A 21,756-nucleotide genomic window follows, 5' to 3' on the forward strand; every position below is an offset into this window, starting at 1 on the left:
TCGTGTGCTTTTGTAGGTGTATCGTACCCCTTATGTCCATCTTGCGGATGACCTCTTATAGTTGCGCCACTTCTTAGTACCATATTTATAAGGGGATCCTCTTTGCGAGGCTCTGCTCGCATCATCTGAATATTCTGGGTTGGTGGAGGTTGGAGTGCTCCATTTTCATGCAGTTGGGAAATTAAGGTAGGATAGTCTACCATTTCATGATCAAATTGTTCACAGTAGGGGCACGAAGTTCTGGTCGGGTTAGTGCAGTCACGAGCGTAGTGTCCTGGTCCACCACAATTATAACAGATTAATGGTTTGCGGCCCTGCCTGGGCCCCATTCCTCTTCCTCGACCGCGTCCTTGAAATCCTCCCTGCGCTTTAGTCTGCATTCGGTAAGTTGGGGTTCTTTCTATCATTAAGTCATAACTTTGACACATTCTCTCATTGTGTCCCACCGATCGATAGAAGTTACAATATCACTATTGCGGGATTTGGGTATACTTTTGTAGTAGGTGGCAGTTATCCGTTGCGTGTTTCCCACCCACCTGACAAATGACGCACCAAAGCGTAGGTGCGGTACTTGGTCCTGCTTGTACCTCTTCTTTTAATGGCATCGGGTCTGCCCCCTGCTAGATAGTTCACGAAGATAGGGCAATGGTCCTTATCGTGCGCTTGGCTCTTGCATTTAACACATCCCACCTCCATACATACCTCCGGTCGGGATACCCTTTCTTGCTTCAAGCTCTGCAGTTCTAAATTCAAGTTTTGAAGTTGCGCGTGGATTTTTTGAACTCCCAACCCTGGGTCTGGTATTGGGGTCTCATGTATCCTCATTGCTGTCTCTAGTGCCTCGGCTTGGGTTGAGATGATTTGTTGTGACAGGGCCGTCCTCAGGTGTGGTGTCAATGACGCCACAAACCATGCACAACGCTGCTCATTTGTTAGTGTCATGTTGGCCTCTTGAATAACACTTTTCAACCTCTGATCCAAATCCCATGGAGTTTCTCCAGGCATCATTATAATCTCTTTGAACCCAATAACCGACTGGGCCCCTGACTTTGGGTGCCCGAATTCCTTATTTAGCGCCTCCTGGATTGTGGTAATGCCTTCAGTTGGATGATCACTTGAATACTTCATGTACTAATTCAGTGCGTGGTCCTGAAACACACTAACTAGGGTAGCCTTCTTGATGTTATCATTTATGATACCCTGAGCAACCCTTACAAATTTAATCACAAACCAAAATCATCCTCGTTCCTCATTCCCCACACCTTTAAATATCGGCAGCTTAACTGAACTTTCCATCTCGATCTTTGAGGCTGTTGGAGTTGGGGGTGGGGTTGGTGTTGGAGTGGATGGATTTGATGTAGGTGAAGTGGGTGGTGGCATGGACGGAGGTGGTATCAGGGGGAAGGGCTCTCTAATCAACCAGACCACACTTCCTGGTGAGAACCTCACGAGTTCTTCCTCACTTTCCTGGGAAATGGAAGCTAACGGATTGTTCTCTACTCCTCCCATTCCATGGTAACCTCTTCCGCTCTGCATTACTCCAGACATTAACAATGCACATAATCTATTTTTCACATAACAACATCTTAATCCACATATTCAATGATTTGATATACCTACCTTGAGGTCCTTGAAGGAATCACCTTTCCGCTTCGCTATAGGTCACGGTGGTATTTATCACAAACTTAGCGATAAATCCTTCTATTACCCAATCCAGCTAATGATCTACTGCGCACGCGATCTTATCCTCGGTGGCTTCTAGCCGACGCACTAGTTCCAGGGTCCACACAGTAGGTTGGTCCAATCTGCACCTTCCATGTTGTCAGCTAGCCTTGCGATCCACTCATACATCTCTCCTGGTAATGACGCAAAGAAGATCTCGTGAATGTCTGTGAATATATACTGGTCCAACCAATCTTCTTCCGATATTCGCGAGTTTCTGTTTTCCTGAACTGCGAACTCATGGAATTTCAGATCCCACCACTCTTCAATCTCTTTCTTTGTAGGGTTCTAGTGTTCCCACATCAGACATCCCTTAGGTAGATCCCGGTCCTGGCAATGGAACCATTTGTTGGGTTATATGGGCCTGACCCAGGTTCGGAAGAATTATTTAGCCAAGCAAATCCTGCAGCTACCGGCCCTTTCGGCAACAGCCCACAAAGCGTGGACTGAGGTCTCACCCGAGGTGTTAGGGGAGGGTGTTGGAAGTAGGTTTCCACACCCTTGGGATGTCTAGATGTGGTTTGAGAGGTTCGCGCGTCGTCCTATAGCTTCGGACTGTGCTAGATCCGCGCAGATCCAGATAATCTTAGCTTTCTCTTACCGCGCTGTTTACAGATCTAATTTATTTGATTAAGTATTATAACCCAGATCTACTTAGAGAGGTATTTAAGAAAACATCTATTTCTTTCATTTAGTTTGCATATTAAGATTAAACCCGATATATGCGCGCAGATCAAAATAGTTTCATTAACCATAAAAGAACAGAGTTGTGATAGTTCAGAATTAACACAGAATTCAGAAGAAACTTATCTTTATATCCACTTATCAACCTTACATCCAAGTCTGCCCTACGCACTCAGCTACAGGGGTCTGCGCACATAGCTACAGACTCTTCCAGGTCTCTGTGCACACAGCTGCAGAGCCTCTATCCTCTACCCAAACCCTTGACTCGGACTTACAGACGTTCTCAGAATACTCTTTTCAGACACCCATTACATTTCAGATCTCCAAAATCATACCCAAAACTTAGCTACTCTACCCATAGAGCCTCACTCTGTTTATACCTTTCCATGGACCATGATCCATAGGTGGGCTAACTCATCCTACATTTCTTTACATTATTTTTGGGTGGACTACCCTTTTGACTTTAACTTATTACAAATCACACTCTGCGCATCTCGCAGAGTCTTTACCATGATATTACCCAAAATTTCAAGTTTCGCGCCCCATACCCATTGCGCGGGGCTTCCACTACCCAACACCATGTATGGGCATTATGAGTTTGTTGTAGTTCAATTCAGTTTGACTAATGTTCCAACTACTTTTATGTGCTTGATTAATAGTGTGTTGCATCCTTAGCTGGACAAGTTTGTTATTGTATTTATTGATGAAATCTTGATATATTCTAATAATGAGGAAGAGCATGCCAAGAATTTAGTAGTAGTGTTGAGACTTCTAAGAGATTATCAGTTGTATGGAAATCTTAGCAAGTGCAATTTATTTCAGACAGAGGTGCATTACTTCAGACATGTTGTTTCCAAGGAAGGAATAACATTAGATCCAAAAAAGATAAGGGCTATCATGGAGTGGGCAACTCCTAAGAATGTGGATGAAGTTAGATCATTCATGGGGTTAGCAGGTTACTATAGGAGGTTCATCAGGAACTTCTCACACATTTCATATCCTATTACATCTTTGCAAAGAAAAGGTAATAAATTTGAATGGATACAGGAATGTGCAACCAGTTTTGAGCAATTGAAGTAGTTGTTGACAAATTCTTCATTCCTTAAGTTTGAATATCTAGATAAAGATTTCTTAGTGTGTATAAATGCCTACGGGAGAGGATTTGGTGGAGTCTTGATGCAGGAGGGACAAGTGGTGTGCTATGAGTATAGGAAACTGAATGAGCATGAGCAAAACTATGTGACTCATGATTTTGAGTTGGAAGTTATTACTCATGCCTTGAAGATGTGGAGGCATTACCTTCTTGGTAGGAGGTTTGTATTGATGAGCAACCATAGTGGATTGAGGTACCTATTTGACCAATTGAATCTAAGTTCCAGGAAAGCTAGATGGTTGACCACCCTCAGTGAGTTTGACTTTTATATTAGATACATCAAGGGTAAGGAGCACAAGTTTGCAAATTCTCTCAACAGGAGAGTGCAGATGAACCTTGTTGCAATAGTGAGATTGTATGGGTGGTGGCTTATTGGGGCCTGACCCAGGTTCAGAGTTAAGTTAGCCAAAAAAATCCCGGTACTACTAGCCCTTTCGGTAATAGTCCGTAGAGTGCGGATTGAGGTCTCACCAGAAGTAGTATGGGAGGGTGCTAGAACCAGGTTTCTACACGCTGGAGATATCTGATGAGTTCAAGTGGTTCGCAGTTTGACCCTACCAGTAGGTTGCTTCGCGCACTTTCTCACACCTCGCAACTTGATATACTGCCTTCATGTAGCCCTACCCAGGGCTGAGCGCTGAGCTCTCGCTTTATTACCCATGATATTATTGGTATTCTAATGTTAGTGATTATCTTAGCCTACTTGCATGCTTTAAGTTATACTTAACAATGTAAATCGTTCATACAAGTGCGCGCAATAAATAAACAATATAATTGCAAAATATATCAAACATGTATTAACCCAATTATAAATACACAAAGTTATGGCAAAACTTCTCTTTATTATTTCCTTCTTTGGTTATAGACTCGACTCCGTCTTGCACACTCAGCTGCAGGGGTCTACGCACTCAGCTGCGAACTACTAGGCCTCTTCGTACTCAGCTGCAGAGCCTTCTCCTACTCTACGACCCAAAGACACACTTTACACTTCGACTCTTAGACTCTTCTTGCTCATTCCATCCTATCTCTCCTTAGAGCCTCGCTCTATTTATACAATCCCATGGTCCGCAGACCATGGGTAGGTCTATCCAGCCGACATTACATTACAAAACTATGGTGGACAACCCTGTGACTCTATCATACTTTCGCGCTCCATGCCCGCAATTCGTGGAGCTTTATAACAAGATTAGGTCAAAACTTGGGCTTTGAGCCCAAAAACATACGTTGGGGGGATTCCATGCCCAATAGGCCCCCAACAAAAACATCATGACTAGCGCTCGAGTCACTTTGTCGACATGATGATCTTTGCGTGGAGTCCCTCCAACTGTTCTTGAACTGTGTTGAGGTCAGCAGTGCACTGAGATGTTGCTTTCTGGATCTGCTGCATCTGTTGTTCTGAGACCTCTGTGTTTGGGGTGCTTTTCTGCATCAATGTGTGCATCCCCTGTATGTTCGTGAGCTTGCCTTCGATGTTTACTGTGATGGTGAAGGCCTCTCAATCTAAGGCTGGATGCATGCTTTTAGGACTGCCTCCTTATGTCATGCCGCTTCCACCTGCTCCTTCAGTGCTTTAGCCTACTGCATCCTCGCAAGCCTCTAGGTGAGGACCACCTTTTGCGTAGTTCCTCGGAGATTGTCATATTTTTGTTGGAGTTCACGCACCTCTGTCTCTAAGTGCTAGATGTTGGGGTCCTCTTGCAGAGTTGTGAGGACCTCAAATGATTCTTCCAACATGCTAGTGCAGTCTCGTACCGCACCTCCGATTTCCTCCAATCCTACTATGATAGCGCTACCGCACTGTTCTCTGACTTCCGGGGGAGTGGATGGCTGCGCTAGTAACCACAGCTCAATGATCTGAAGATTAAGCTCCAGTTGAACCTTTTTTGTTTCTTCCCTGGCCTCGTGAAATCTTGCTGCTAACCTATGGATCCGCAACTCCACTAGTAAATCTATTGGGATGGCTAGCTCCGGGATGCTTTGGCAGGTGTCGCCTATCTCCTGCACCAGCTGTTGATTTTGCAACACCAATTCATTGTGCTGCAAATTGAGTTGTTCCATATTTATGTTCTACTCGCTGAGGACTTGGAGCGCGCGACTCTCCCTAGTGCGTAGCTCTGCTGTTATCCCATCCTGTAATAGATATAATGTTTCACATGGAAGGGCAACTAGATTAACACCGATACCTTTAATCATGCTAACCAAAAACTTGTCGGCCTCATTTGATGTCACTAGAGCCCCTTCCAGTAACACTATTGTGTTCGTCGTCCACGCGCGCAGCATCTGATTTGCTTCCGTGGATCCGACTGCGAGGTTGGTCGAAAGGGTACCAACTTGAGGGGGGGGGGCACCTACAATTCCTGCAACTATGCTCTGAGGGGCCCCAACACAGTCTGGTTCTCCTTCATGAAACCTTGGAGAGCCTCATTTGTGACATTGTGCACCATCTCGCTAATGTCATGCAGATCACCCTCGGTTAGGGTGATCGGGTCAATGGACAATTTCGAGCCTTGACCTAATTTTGCGGTCCTGCCCGCTCTGCTGGGTGTTGGCATTTTAGCTATGTGGATGAAGTTCGTGGGTCCGCACCTCCTTCTTTTGTTTCTACTTCCTCTGCTTCTTGCTCTTGCAAAGGTGTTGCTTGGCCATCACCTGCCTTCATGGCTGCTTCCTGTGTTGCTTCTGCTGCAGCCTTTTCCTACTCAGCTGCTTTCTGTGCTGCTTCCTGTGCCGCCCACACCTGGGCTGCTACGGTTTCCTTCCACCTTTTCTTAGCCAACTGTGCGATGCACAACTTGGCATCATCTTTCTTCTTCTGCGCTGCTGACCTCTCGAGTTCTGCAATGTTTGGGGCGTGCCATTCCTGTGGCCATGCCTCCAAGACATTGAAAATCGTGTCGTCAATGGCTACAAAGGGTAGTTTGTCCACTACTTCATCGGATCCTTTCGTGCCCTGATATATACGTTATGCATATCTGCTTTAAATTCTGCAAAACTCTGCAGACTGCTATGAACCATGGGCGACACCCATGGCCTATGATTGATCCACATTCGGATGTTCATCTCCATGAGCACCCAGAAGATCTTGATGTCGCGTATCCTTTTCGCATCATTCATGGCCCAGAGCGAAGCGTACTTCGCAGCCTTCGATAAATCTCTATCAATGATGGGGAATTGACTATACTTCGACAATTCCCCAGCTACGAGCACTATGGATAGCAAAAACCATGCATAGTGGAAGGTTTTACCCTGATCTTGGGCTTCGCAACAATTTTCTAAAAATTCTGTGCAGAGGAATGCGGACCAGTTAAAATGGACCCCTTCTACACACTGCGGGGCTAGTGCGATCACCGTCGTAGGTACCTCGTCCACACGACACTTCTGCATAACCTTGCCTGCCAAGAGTTCGGTTGCTACGCGTACTACTTTTTCCTTGATGTTGGAGATGGTCTAGCCCCTCTTCTTCTTTTCCAGCTTGTACTTCATCTTCATGGCCTCTACGAGTACCAAATCACTGCCCTTCCCTTGTATGGAAGCTACGAAATGAGATGAATTAGGTCTACCATGATGGGGATGAGCTCGTCCAGCCATTAATACCCATCATGCACCAGGCAGAGCAGCTGCAAATGGTGCATGAAATGCGACACCCATAGTAAGTTCAGCAACCCAGCCTTTTCCACTCCGCGCAGCCACTTCCGCGGCTCTAATGTTGTCACCACCCCCGCGGTGTTCTGCTTCATGAGGTTCCCAGTCTCAAGGTGAGCGAAATTCTCATGATCAGCGAGGTCCCAATCTTCAAATATCATGGTCGGCACGCAGCCCAGGTGCATGCCTTCAAACATAATGCCATCTAGGAGGAGCAAGGTCTGGAGCGAACTCTTGGTCTTGTCCAGGTCCTTGGGAACTTTGGCCTTCCCTTTTCGTGGGGGGACATAGGCGGGTAGTTTTTTCGCAGAGTGCATAGGCTGAGTATCCACCTCCATGCCTTCATCATCTTCATCTACGATGGTAAGGGCCTGGAAATATTCTTCTTCTTCATCTATTTCTATAGTGACAACTTTCCATTTCTCCTCCATCTACAGTTTGCTGCGCAATGGGTTCCGCAGAGACACGCGTACGAGAGCCATTGCTTGTTTATCCTTCTTGGGTCTTGGTGTATGCAGTGATTTCAGGATCTCTGCCACAATCTTGACACCTTCTGGAACATTATCCATAGTTAGGGCCTATGTGGCCTCGCTGACAGTCACCTCTTTTATCCCCATACCATCCTTTGTTGCTGTCATTGTATATGTGCTACAATCTATCACTCACGAATTTAGGGGCTTAATCAACACTCGGCTCACAATACTTAGGGCTCTGCTCAATTGCTCAATTCACAAATGACAAAGTGTTGTTTTCTAGGTAGCCTTTTGTATTTTTATAATGCTTTTTGAATTCGAATTTGACTGTTCCCCCCAATTCCGGTTCATTAATGCTTTCTTGGCAGCAGATTTTCCCAAATCTTGCCCATAAATCACATCTTAAATGCTCGTTGCTCGCTCCATTTGGCCTCAAGTTGAGCATCCCATCATGAATAGTGACTTCAACGGTCACTTTCTGGCCAATCCACATGACAGCGCAGCACCCTTGTGCAATCGCGGACTTTCTGACTCTCTGCTTCTATGCACATCTCCAATATCACACAGCTCCTGGGCAGAATAGTTTATAGTCTCGCACTCCCTTCCAACTGCCTAGAGCGCTAAGACTGTCCTTCCCTCAGCTAGTCAGGTGGTCACACCACCCATGTAGAGTTCCATCTTGTCCCCTGCCATGGTTCCTGGAGAATCCCCACCTTGTGTTGTTACGATTGGCATCACGCACTTCACCATTTGTAACGTGCGACCCTGGCTACTATGCTTAGCAATATGTGGTCCATGCCAAGGCATCAGATTGATCAATTCATGGCAATAGGCCTTAACCATGTCATCGCGCGCCTCCTGCCTTACCACTTTGGTCTTTTTTCCGAGAAAATCTTTCTTTATTTTGTGCTCCGTATTCTTGACTTCTGCATCCATCAAAGTGCTTTTCTTCCTTAACCGTATCCTTTCCTCTTCAAGTTTGTGGAGTCTAAGGTTTCCTGGTTGGATTTCTTCCTCAAGTCCCATGCATTCTGTTTTTTGTGTGATCCCTTCTTTCCAGGCTTCGCAAACCATCGTATCAACGGGTACTACTCTACGCGGACTAGGCTTTGCATGCTCCATAAGGATGACAACTTTTTCTTCATACTTTAGCTTCAGAAGTGCCCACATGATCAGGGTTTTGCACATGGTTCTATAGGCCCATAGAACTGCTGGTATGTGTAGGTCCCAGTCAGTTCGCTTCACATGGTGGACCGCGTTCAGTGTTTCGCATACTTTGTCAAAGGCTTCCACATGTATAATATTCGGCGCGCTTGGTCTTATCCTACTTCATTGTTCGTGCTGTCGTCTTGCCCACTCCTGCTTGGTGGTCGTGTTTCCTATCGTGAGGACGGTGTGCGTTCATGTAGGTTGCCCACCGTATGCTTGTACCCATCTAGAGAGGTGGGTGCACAGGCTATTTTGTCCATCATACCCAGCTTTCATCCACATATGAGGCTTTCCAAACCATATGAGCATGATCCTTCTGCATTCACACCAGTCCTCAAAACTTCTTTGATGCGTACCCCACCATCTTGCGGGCATAGCGTGTAGTGCCCATTTCAGAGTGTTGAAACACTACTGTTCCAATACTTATCTTTCAAATTTGTTCAGGAAATCATCCACCTCGCTCAACCCATCATACAGAGGTAGGTCTCTTACCTCTATTTCCACGCAGCACAGTGACCTTATCATCATGTTTCAATTGAGCGTGGTTACCTCGTGTCGCTAGTTTTGCCATCGTTCTATCTCTTCGTCCGAATCTGAGGTGCAGGAGTTTTCATGCTCCCACGAGATCTTGCCATCCATGGTTGGATTTACCTAGTTCTTCTCTTGTACGGTTATCTTGTAGATACAGTCTAGGTCATCGTCATTTTCGTAGTCGTGAACTGGCTCTTTGTAGCACGATCCTTCCACAAGGTCTAAAGGCACCAATACGCGCAGTGACTTTTTCTCAAAAATCATCTTGCGCTTCTTTAGATTTATCACCCCATTCATGTCGGTGGCCCAATCTATTCCCAGTAGTGTGGGATAGGGATAGCTATCATCAACAATCTCTATCACTTCGAAATCTGCTAGTGCGCTCGCACCTTCGATATCTACCGTTATTCTCTGCAATCTTCCCATAGGTCGGACCTTTTCCTGGTTTTCCATTCGCTGTTGGATCAGTGACCATTGTAGTGCAGGCTTGCTCATGCGCTCCCATGTCTTCTTTGGTAGGACATTCGCATCCAATCCTAGATCCAAAATAACTTGATCCATTTGATATTCCCCAATCTGTGCAGTCAATCTCATCTCTCTTCCTGTTCGTGTTGTGTGCTTCCCAAGCTTCTGGACTACCCGCGGTTCTCCTGGCGCAGTCCCAACAAATCTAGTGATGAGTTCATGCAGTCCATTCACAGCTTTGTTGTCTTGCAATAGCTTCATGCATGTCTCCAAAAAGGTAGTGAGCATTGATGGGTCCATTTCTAGTTCCAGTTTGTCTTTACTACCTGAAGTGGAGGCCTTTGCAAAGCTCTTCTTAGCTTCCATTAATGTCTTCTAAGCATGCTCCAAATCAAATTTTGGTTCCTTTGTTGGAGCCTTGCGAACCCAGGAACTCTCTTCAGGCTACTTACCTTTGTCATCTCCTGTCGTAATACCACTTCGGAGCATGATATTTACATTTGGGTCTTCCTTGCATGGCTAAGACCTCATCATTTGCAGGTTCTGAGTCGAGGGAGGTTGGAGTGCTCCTTTATTGCGCAACCTCGCTATCAGCGTGGGACAGTCCTCCCTCCCATGATCAAATTGGGTAAATATAAGCATGATGGTCTCATCGTATTTGTACAATCGCGAGCATAATTCCTCGGCCCTTCACAATTGTAACAGATCGGCTGTCTGTGACCTCTTCCTGGTCCCATTCCACCTCGACCTCGTCCGCGCCATTGAAATCCAGTGCGTGCCATCCTTGAATTTTGATCAAGGGCTCATGTTTAAGTATGAACTCTGTAGGTAGGAGTCCAATCCATCATTGTTCATAGCATCTATAGGTGCGCTCATGGTGGCCTACTGACCTGCAGAAGTTACAGAACAACTGCTAGGAAATCTGCATATACTTTTGTAATAGATGGTAGTTATTTGTAGCATGCTTCCCTCATATCTGACAAATCGTGCACCATAATGAAAACACCACGCTTGGTCCTGCTTGTGCCTCTAGTCTCAATGGAATTGGTTCTACTACCGCCAAGTAGTTCGCAAAGATTGGACAATGATCCTTGTTGTGCCCCTGACCTTTGCACTTTACGCACCATACCTAGTTGCATGCTTCTGGGTGAGCCATCCTGTCTTGTTTCAAACTCTGCATCTCGAAGCACAAGTTTTTCAACTGTATGTGGATTTGTTGGAATCCTAGGTTAGGATCTTGTATCGGGGTCTCGTGCAGTCTCATTGCGATCTCCAAGGCCTAGGCCTGAGTGGATAGCTTTTGCTATGACAACACGTTCCTTAGATGCAGAGTTAGCGATGCTACAAACCATGCATGGTGTTGCCCATCCATCAAGGTCATGTTGGCTTCACGAATCATACCCTTCAGTATCTGATCCAACTCCTAGGGGGTTTCGCTTGGAAGCATTGCAATTTCCTTAAATTTGATGATCATTTGTGTCTCTGACTTTGGTCTGCTAAATTCCTTGTTTAGCACAACTTGGATATCCCTTATCCCTGTGTTTGGATTTTCATTGGAGTGCTTAATGTGCCAAGTCAGTGCGTGATCATACAAAGCATTGACTAGCATTGCTTTCTTTATATTTTTATCCGTGACTCCCTGTGCTTCCCATACAACCTTTACAATGAACCAAAACTAGTCCGGATCTTCGTTCCCTACTTCTCTGAACACCAGCAACTTTATCACGCTTGCCATATTGAACTGTGTTGGTGGCGGAGGTGGTGTGGGCGAAGACGGGGGTGAAGATGGTGAAATTGGTGGTGTTGTAAGTGGAAGTGGTATGCGTAGAATTCGCTGCTTTATCAAACTGATCTCACTTCTTGGTGAAACCTTCATGAGATCTTCCTCACTTTCTCATAGAGGTTGTTGGACACCTAATCCTAAAGGGTTAGTGTGGAAGCCGAAAAGACTAAGCAATCCAAGAGACCTTGGGATCTGAAACCCAAGAGTCATATGTTGTACTATAAATGTATATCTGATTTTAATAAAAAAAATGAACTCACATGATTTATCCTTCATATCTTTTGTGCTGTCCATGTGTGTTTAACATGGTATCAGAGCCGCTTGTTTTTCTGTGGGCCTCTGTCATGCGTTTCTTTATCTGCCCTGACACTGCGCCCTCTGCCCTGCTGAATGTGCAATACACCTGAGCGTTGATGCGTTTTTTACCTGAGCGTTGATGAATGCATAGAAGCGTTGAATACTGGTGCCTGACATGGTGACAATGAATGGTATTAAACACTGCCCTCTCTCACGCTGCTGACCTGATTCGAAACGCTCCTCTCTGCCATATGAAGCGCGGTACCCCTGCGATTTGCAACGCGTCGTTTGCTGTTCTGCTCTGCCTTTGTCGTTCTGTCCACTGACACGGTATCTCTGTATTAGAGCAGGCCTAACATGGAAAAGTTGCAGATGCTGTTTCAGTTTTAAATTTCGTGTTTCTGAGAAAGAAATTTGAAGGAAGATAACAATACAGTCACACAAGTTCCTTCGGTCAATGGATTGATTGAGAACAAGGAAAACCGAAATGGTATTTTGAGTACCAAATCAGAAATCGGTAGCAGGATACGACAGAAAGCTCACAACATCCAGACAAAATTAAAAAAAATCAGAAGGGGAAGTTTCTGATTCCAACACTGGGAAAAGAAAATTTAAATCAAAAGAAACAGATGACATAGCTACCAAACGGCAAAGGTTATTGGATGCTGGCACTGCAATAGCGGAAGTTAAGGTATGTAATCTGTGTAATGCAGTTTGTAACAGTCAAATTGTTTTTGACTCGCATCTTTCTGGGAAGAAACATGTTGCTCAGGTGAAAAAATTAGAGGAAGAGGCTAATTTTGCGTCGAAAGGTAAAGATTGCGAAATAGGCTCAGCACCCTTCATACGCAATTGTACGGAGAAGCAAACGCTTAATAGGATTAAGCGATAACAGCCACGAATCTATAAAAGATATCTCATACAATTGGACATTTGATTTAGTTTTGAAGGTTTCCAGAAATGGTAGAGTCCAAGAGTCAATCACAGCCGGAGCATTGGCACGAAAAGAGAGACATAGGAGTGTAGCATGTAGATCGACAGTTCTGTCACTGCTCTCTACATGGTCAGTTGGGTTTCCAACATCTACAGGCAGAGAATGTTTTCTACCATCCACAAATTCCACAATTAACGGGGGGAACCTTTGCCGTCATCCGCATCCGCATGTTGAGGAGGTTGAGTGGGAGTCAGGAGATTCTCTTATTGATTTCATCCATCGATTGCAGTGGATTCAGGGTATTTCTATTTTCTATCCCTTTTAGAGCCAGGGTTTAGGAGGAGAAGACGAAGAAGTTCACGTATTTGGCCCTTTGAGGTTCACTATCCGCAACTATTTAATTCGCATATCGATCCTCTCCTTTTTCCTCGCGGGTGGTCTTTTCAAGGCTCTTGCGCAGTAGGGATTTTCAAGGGTTTGGCCCCTTCAAACAAGGGAATGCTCGGAGTTTCATGTTTCCATGGCCAGCGCCAAGTCTAGAGCGCCTGAGCAGAAGAGGCCATGAGGTGCTAAGGTCTCGAAGCTAGAGTTTCATATTTCCTGGAAAGTGATGATCGCAGGATATGCACAATCCGAGCATCAACAGTGACAAGTACAGACGATTGAACAACATTGGTGAAGGTCAAGCTTTTGGCTTGGACACCTGTTTCTCACATTTGGCGGAACAGTGACAATGCCTCCTTAGGAAAGCCATGCCTTGCATAGGTTGCCATCATAAGAGTCCACCGACACTCATCTCTTTGACGCATTCGGTTGAAAACTCTACTAGCGTCTGCCAACTTTTCGCACTTAACATACATTTTAACAAGTGCATTATGTAAAAGATTGTCTGATTTAATTCCGATCTGATTAATGTGAGCATGTACTATTTTGGCTTCTGGTAAAGCTTTGTACTGAATGCAAGACTGAAGATACCCTAACCCGCGTAGGAGGAGTAGCGAATATATGAGCCGACCTCAGAGGGACGAAGGAAGCTAGCATTCCCGTGATACACAGATCCCGCCACAGAAATAAGAAACTGTGATTCTTGAAACGAAGAATTGTTTGTATTGCGATTCAAAGACAAAAGGCGGAGAGCAACTCGCAATCAGTGCTGACGTGTAGCAATAAATAAATAATCCTTATGATCAACGCTATCAGCATTTGGATTAATTGCAGGGGGCTCCAGCATTGGCGTTTTTAATTTGCTTACAGCTACATTCCATCTCCAGGCAGGTCGTGTATCCAAATCTCAGGAAGGAGCTTGATTTATTCTCAATGGTCGGGCCGAAATTAAAGGTTGCTTCACTACTCTATTTGCACCATATTTAAAAGGATATCCTGCACAATAACTTGCTCTATTTGCACCAGATCTTGCACTGCAATTTCCAGATCAAATTTTGTTGTGACAGTGCCATGGGAAGGAGTCCAATCAGCCTGTAGGAGGGTCGAATATATTGTTTTTCACCAGCAGTAGGAGCGCTGAGCTATTTATCATTCAGAGTACAAATTCCAAGAATATTTTCTACCACCATCAGTTGATATTGAAGTCATTGTGTCCAGTAGTTGAGGAGCTTGCACTTGTTGATATTAAATATATGGTGATTGTCATTTTCAGATCCAAGGATGTGCAAATAAGGAGCCTGTTTCAGATTTATTTATGCTCATAATTTCAAGGTATCATGGCCGCATTGATTAGGAAGTCTTAGAGATTAAAGAGTCATAGCATTGAGGTATGGTTTCTCATTGTACCCAAGGTTGTTTTGTGCATTTTTCAGAGAATATTAAGGCTGAACCAGGTGCCAGAGAAAGCTCTATCTTTGTTGTGGAGGAGAGCCAAATTCTGAAAGTCTGGTGATATTTGTATAATTTTGACAGTTTCAAGATATCTCTGGTTGATTTTTCCCTTTAAGCTATAGGGCTCTCTTGTGCAACTTGAAGATATTTAGCAGCTTACATTTTTCTGTGGGATTTGGAGATTTTTAAGGTGTAGAAAAATGGCTAAGCTTGAAAGAATATTAGAATTATTGAGAACTCTAATCATGTCCACTGCTACCAACACAGTCAAAATTAACAAAGCCTCTCTTTCAGACATTCAAACATGTCTGCAATATGCACAAGAAAAGATAGAGTTTTTGCAGCTTGAATCACAGCTACAGCAAGAAGAGCTACATCAAAATAGACACCATTCTGAACCTGTTTTTGTTCAGAACATTGAGACAACCACCCATCAGCAACATGTTAATATTGTTCAAGTTCATTCAGATCCAGTACCCAATAAAGCAGCAATTGTACATGCAGATGCAGAAACTCAATCTACACTTCCCAAGCCCATCATCAGACCTTGGGAACAGCTTGTCAACAACAAGCACATAACTGGTCTTGGATATGAAAAGGAATTGTCCTTTCATATTCCAGACTATGCCAAGCCCATTTAGTTTCAGAGTGCTGGATTCATTTATGACAGTTCACCTGCTCCTTATGATAGTTCAGTTTCAGTTGTTCCAGATTCTACTCCTCTTCCACCGCAGCAACAACAACAACAGATTGTAAAATGCCAACACTGTGACTGAGTTGGCCATTTGAAAGATCACTGTTTTGATCTTCATCCATGTAAGCATTGTCATAAAAGCAGCCATTCTTCAAACAGATGCTTCAAAAACAAACATCCTGCAAGAACAAAGATTCATCTTGGATGGATCACTTCTTGGCAATGGGCATCAACAGCCAAGAAGATATTCCAAACACATATCAGAACTTGTTCCAAAGTATTGAACAGTCTTGCAGTTGAGTTTTCTCCATCTTCTCACCTTGTATTTGACAGGGGGGGAAATGATGGTCATCTACAAGCTTCAAAGTCACATCAAGCGAGCCTGAGCCACAACCTGCCACACCAGTTTCAGAGTTGTAGCCAGAGACAAAGATGCCTGAACATGCCTTCAGTTGGCAATCTGGGACACTTCCTCTAGCAGAAGACTCCAGCTTCTTGCCAGTTTTGGAAGAATTCCAGGAATTGCAGAGTTGTTGGTCATCCTTAAACCATCACAGATTAAGAACACTTCCTCTAGCAGAAGACTCTAGCTTCTTGCCAGTTTTGGAAGAGTTCCAGGAATTGCATTAAGCATTCCAGAGTTGTTGGTTATCCTTAAACCATCATAGGTTGAGACTTCCCTTTTCAGGTTGAAGTTTTACCTTTTATGCGGGGTGAGACCTCCCTTTTATGGTTGAAGGTTTCCCTCTTTAAAACAATAGGATCACTTCCTCTAGCAGAAAACTTCAGTTTCTCGCCAGTTTGGAAGAGTTCCGGGAACTGCACTAAGCGTTCCAGTGTTGGTGGTCATCCTTAAACCACCGCCCTTTATACCAACATTTCATAGAGCACATTCAGCCTAGTGCTGCCATGTATTTTTTGCACATTTTGTATTATAGCTCTTTTCTTGGACTCATACATAACCCTTCGGATTAAGGGGGGGAATGTTGGACACCTAATCCTAAAGGGTTAGTGTGGAAGCCGAAAAGACTAAGCAGTCCAAGAGACCTTGGGATCTGAAACCCAAGAGTCATATGTTGTACTATAAATGTATATCTGATTTTAATAAAAAAAATGAACTCACATGATTTATCCTTCATATCTTTTGTGCTGTCCATGTGTGTTTAAAATCAAGGGGCTAGACTCTATTTTTGTGCTACCTTCGTTTCTATAGATCCTCCCACTCCACATAGCCCCAAACATCAATTTATTCACATAACCCACTTTTCACATAGTAACATTTTAATCCAAGTGTTCAAATATTTAACGTACTTACCTCATGGTCCTTTGAGGAAGCATCGTTCTGCCTCGCTATAGCTGACCGAAGTATCTACCACGAACTCAGTGATAAACCCTCCTATAATTTGATCGAGCGAATGGTTCACAACGCGCGCGATATTATCTTCTGATGCTTCCAGTCTGTGCACCAACTCTGGAGTCCACACAATAGGTTTATCGAGCCTACACCTTCCTTGACTTTCTTCTAGATTCGTGATTCACTCATACAACTCAGAGGGGAAGGATGCAAAGAAAATTTCGTGGATTTCCATATATAAGTAGCAATATAACCACTCTTCCTTTGATAACTGCAGATTCCTGTTTTCTTGCACCACAAACTCGTGAATCTTTCTATCCAACCACTCTTCAATGCCTTCCTTTGTCGGATTCTAGTGATACAACATCAGACATCTCTTATGCAGATCCCGGTCTCGGCAGTGGAACAATGTGTTGGCTTATTGGGGCTTGACCTAGGTTCAGAGTTAAGTTAGCCAAACAAATTCTGATACTACTGGCCCTTTGGCAACAGTCCGCGGATCATGGACTGAGGTCTCAGCTGAAGTATTATGGGAGGGTGCTAGAACCAGGTTTCCACACCTTGGAGATGTCTGAAGAGTTCAAGTGGTCCATAGTTTGACCCTGCGTGTAGGTTGCTTTGCACACTTTCCCGCACCTCGCAACCTGATATACTACCTTTGCGCAACCCTACCCAGGGCTGAACATTGCGCTCTCACGCTATTACCCACGATCTTACTGGTATTCCAATGTTAGTGATTATCTTAGCCTACTTGTGTGCATTAAGTTATACTTAACAATGTAAATCGTTCATACAAGTATGTGCAATAAATAAATAGTATAATTGCAAAGTATATCAAACATGTATTAACCCAATTATAAATACACAAAATTATGGCAAAATTTCTCTTTGCTATTTCCTTCTTTGGTTACAAACTCAACTCTGTCTTGCACACTCAGTTGTAGGGGTCCGCCCACTCAGCTGCGGACTACTAGGCCTCTACACACTCAGCTACAGAACCTTCTTCTACTCTATGACCCAATGACACACTTTACACTTTGACTCTTAGACTCCTCTTGCTCATTCCATCCTATCTCTCCTTAGAGCCTCGCTCTATTTATACAATCCCATGGTCCACGGACCATGGTTAGGTCTATCTAGCTGACATTGCATTACAAAACTAAGGTAGACAACCCTGTGACTCTGTCATACCTTTGCGCTCCACACCCACAATTCACGGAGCTTTACAGCAAGATTAGGTCAAAACTTGGGCTTTGAGCCCCAAAACATGCCTTGGGGGGATTCCATGCCCAGAAATGGGACAAATTTACAAGATCAAATCTTACAGGAAGGACAACAGGATGACAGGTATAGGGAGCTTAGGCACAGGTTACAACAACAGGGTACAAGTAATCAAGATATGGACTATCATCTCACGATAGATGGTTTGGTGAGATTTAGGGACATGACCTATGTGTTGGATGACAGTGGAGTCAAGAATAGTATCTTGAGGGAGTTTCATGTCAAGACATATTCAAGTCACCCATGATACGAGAAGATGTTGACAACAATGAAGAAGTCTTACTATTGGCCAAATCTAAAGAAGGAAATGGCAAAGTTCATCGCTAGATGTTTGGACTGTCAACAAGTGAAAGCAAAGAGTAAGCATCCAGGTGGATTTCTTCAACCTATTCTAATTCAAGAATGGAAATTGGAGGTCATTTCAATGGACTTCATTATAGGTCTTCCAAGGACATCGAGGAAACATGATTCTATCATGAATATGGTCGACAGGTTGAGCAAGGTAGCTCAGTTCATTCTAGTGAAGATTACTTGTTTAGCTAGTGATGTAGCAGAGGTCTTCGTCAAGGAAATAGTGAAGTTGCATGGTGTTCCAAATAAGATTGTGTCAGATAGGGATGCTAAGTTCACTTCCAAGTTTGGAAGGAGTTGTTTGTAGGTTTGGGGATATGATAAGCACTAGTATTGCAGCAAGAATGTTGCAACTCTTGGGGCTACCAACTTTACTTTATCAACCCGAGATTCTACAAACTTGGAGGTGACAGTGCTATATACACAAGTAAAAGTGATGGTTCTTCCTTTTGTCACTTTTCAGCTGGTGAGAGACCACTAGGGTTTTTCAAGACATAAATCTATGGATTCAGAAGAAGCTTGGTTCCTGATGAGGGAAAGAGAAATCTACTCTAAGAGAAAGCTTCTATTGCAGTAAGGAAAAAGACTAAAATCCAATGCTAAAAAATGCCATTTCCTACCTAAATGCTAAGAGACTATGCTTTACAAGAATGCCAAGATAACATGTATGAAATTCTACTGTCCTAAGCATGGAAGTTCAAAACATCAGACATTACTACTGTGCATGTAAATGACTGAAATAAATCTATTTTTTTCTTTTCATTCTTTTTATGGAAAAAAAAGTGTGAAAGCTAATCTCTTTTGGTGATGTGGCAGGTGGCTTAGGGATGCTAGTGCATGTTTGGAAGGTTTGGGAGACCTTTAGGTGACCTTGTGTGTCTTTCTAGAGGTTTTTCCTCAATTTGGCATCAAAATAAGCCACTACAGGAAAACCTATAGGATGTCCTAAAAACCTACAGTATACAGTCGGGAGAAAAATGATGGGTTCTAAAGGTGATGGAGGGCTTAGGGAAGGTGGTTGGTGGATGGAATGGAGTGAGAAAATGCCTAGGATCACCCAGAACTCAAAAACAAGGTTGGGAGATGGTTGGCTTTTCTCAACATGCTTGGAGAAGTTTCCTTGAAAAATGATGAAATTGGTGAGGGTCTTAGTGAAAGAAAGGAATGATCATGGATGGATGAAGTTGTGAGGGGGTTGCTGACTATTAGATCTCTCTTTGCTTTTGAAACAACTGCACTGCATCAAACATTGATATTTGTTGAAAAATCATGTAAACAAAAAGAATTTCAATAACCTAGAAAAACAGAGTTTAATGAGCTAGATGTCTAATTCATGCATGAGGAAAATTTCCAGAATAAGATGAAGTCATTGATGAGATATACTATAAGAATGGATATGGAAGAAATGGTGATTAAATCCTACACTTTCAAACTGATCAAATGTTGGTTCAAGTATAGTAAACTCCAAATTCAATGAGAAAGTAGAATTCTGCCTTTTTGGGGTTGCATAGGGGTCCTTTCCTCAAATCATGATCCCTTAAGGAAGAGGTGAGGCCAAGATAGCTACTGAAATATTTTTGATGCTCCTTTTATCCCTTCTAACCTACTGCTGAAGTAAAGCACAAATGGAAGAAAACTAATAAATAAACTCATCAAATCTACACTACTTGCAATGAAATACTTCTAAGGACAATTTAACCATGAATCTATGAAATCAATCTAAGCATAAAAATACAAGAATAGGAGCCTTTGCTTCTAGGGTTTGGCCCTAACCCAAGAGCTTCAACCCTTTGAGTTAACTTAGTACTAGATCAAGAAGAAGCTCATTCTCATTATCAAAACAAAAAATTACATAGCAATGTCTTCCACGAGTCTGGAGCTAAAAAATAACTAGTGTTTTTACACCAAAAAATTAAATCCTAATGAGGCTCTAGGCCTCTTTATTTATACAACTGAAGTCTCCAATGACTTCCTTAAATATAGGGAGGCTAGGCTCCCAAACTCGAGATGAACTAACTCTTTGACTATCACTTGCTTGAATGCCTTTTGATCTTCATGACTTGGCTTCTTGTACTCCGAGCTAGTGTGATTTATGGGGGAATATTCGAATGAGGGAGAAGTAAATGAGGATGATTTACCTCCTACAATATCTCTTCCTTGTCCCATTCGAGTTTCAGCCTTTAACCTTGCCAAAATTTCTTGATTTCCTCTCACAAACCTGCATTCAATGCACATTAGTCCACTAGGCATAATATCTCACTTTGACTCATCTCATTAAACAAAATATAATCAAAACATGTAATAGACTGTGAGAAGAGTTGATTTGACTAAGCTAGGAGGTGAATTAAGGTCCATATAGTTACCCAATGATGAGGCTCATTATCACCCCCTACTAAATGTGTTGCTCATCCTCTGAGAAACTTAATCAATATCCATATCTTTCATAGCCCTAGTGGCCTCCCTGACATCCCATGCTTCTATTGTGGTTTCCTCTTCTTGTGCATAGAATCCTGCCTTCCTTTCTATCTCCTCTCACTGCTTTCTTTCTTCCTATTCCTTCCTTCCTTCTAACATCCCCAAGAGCAGTGGTGGACTGAGTCTCAAGCCAATCCAATTGACTTTGAGCCTTTGGATGGTTTTCTTGTACATGGGTGTCCTATTCATTGCTTCTCTCATTCTTTAATGAGAATAGTACTCTCTGATTTTCAAACTGTATGGCAGAGTATTCCATCTCCTTTGGCAAGCTTGCATGCTGTCATCCCATAATAGCCTGAACATATCCTCAAAATGTGTAATTTCTTTCTCTTGGGCAGCAAGATACCTGGGTGCAAGTTGAGGATCATTTGCAATTAAATTATGCATGCTAATGATAGCCATTGGATTTGATTTCTCCGATCTTATCATGAGAGGCTCTGTTTGTTCCCTTGCCAATATCTTCTTCATTTCTGCAACCCTTGCTTCCTTATGGTTCATCCATGATGCTATGGAAATTAACTATAAATCCCCTAGTTTTGCATTAATTTCCCATACATTCTGATTTGTCAAGGCCATGTTATGCAAGTAGAACTCAGACATATTAGCCCTATCCTCCAATGTGCTTTGGTCATAGAGATCAATGAAATGTCTATAATCCTGGAATGACATAGTGCCTCTATGTGCTAGGGTCTTTATTTGGAACTGTAGCCATTGTTCCCTCAGGTATAATGCATAGGACTTAGCTGGCATCCTGCACTGGATTTCTTCCAAAGATAGACTGGCCACGGTTTTCAATTGATTCTCTTTTTCTTGCAGTTGTCCTTTCAACCATGCATTTTATGCCTCTAATTGAGTTTTCATTATGGCCTCTC

Source organism: Pinus tabuliformis, chromosome 2_1 (assembly GCF_031772625.1).
Source record: "Pinus tabuliformis cultivar Carrire ecotype Pingquan chromosome 2_1, CPIR1, whole genome shotgun sequence".
Classification (NCBI taxonomy): domain Eukaryota; kingdom Viridiplantae; phylum Streptophyta; class Pinopsida; order Pinales; family Pinaceae; genus Pinus; species Pinus tabuliformis.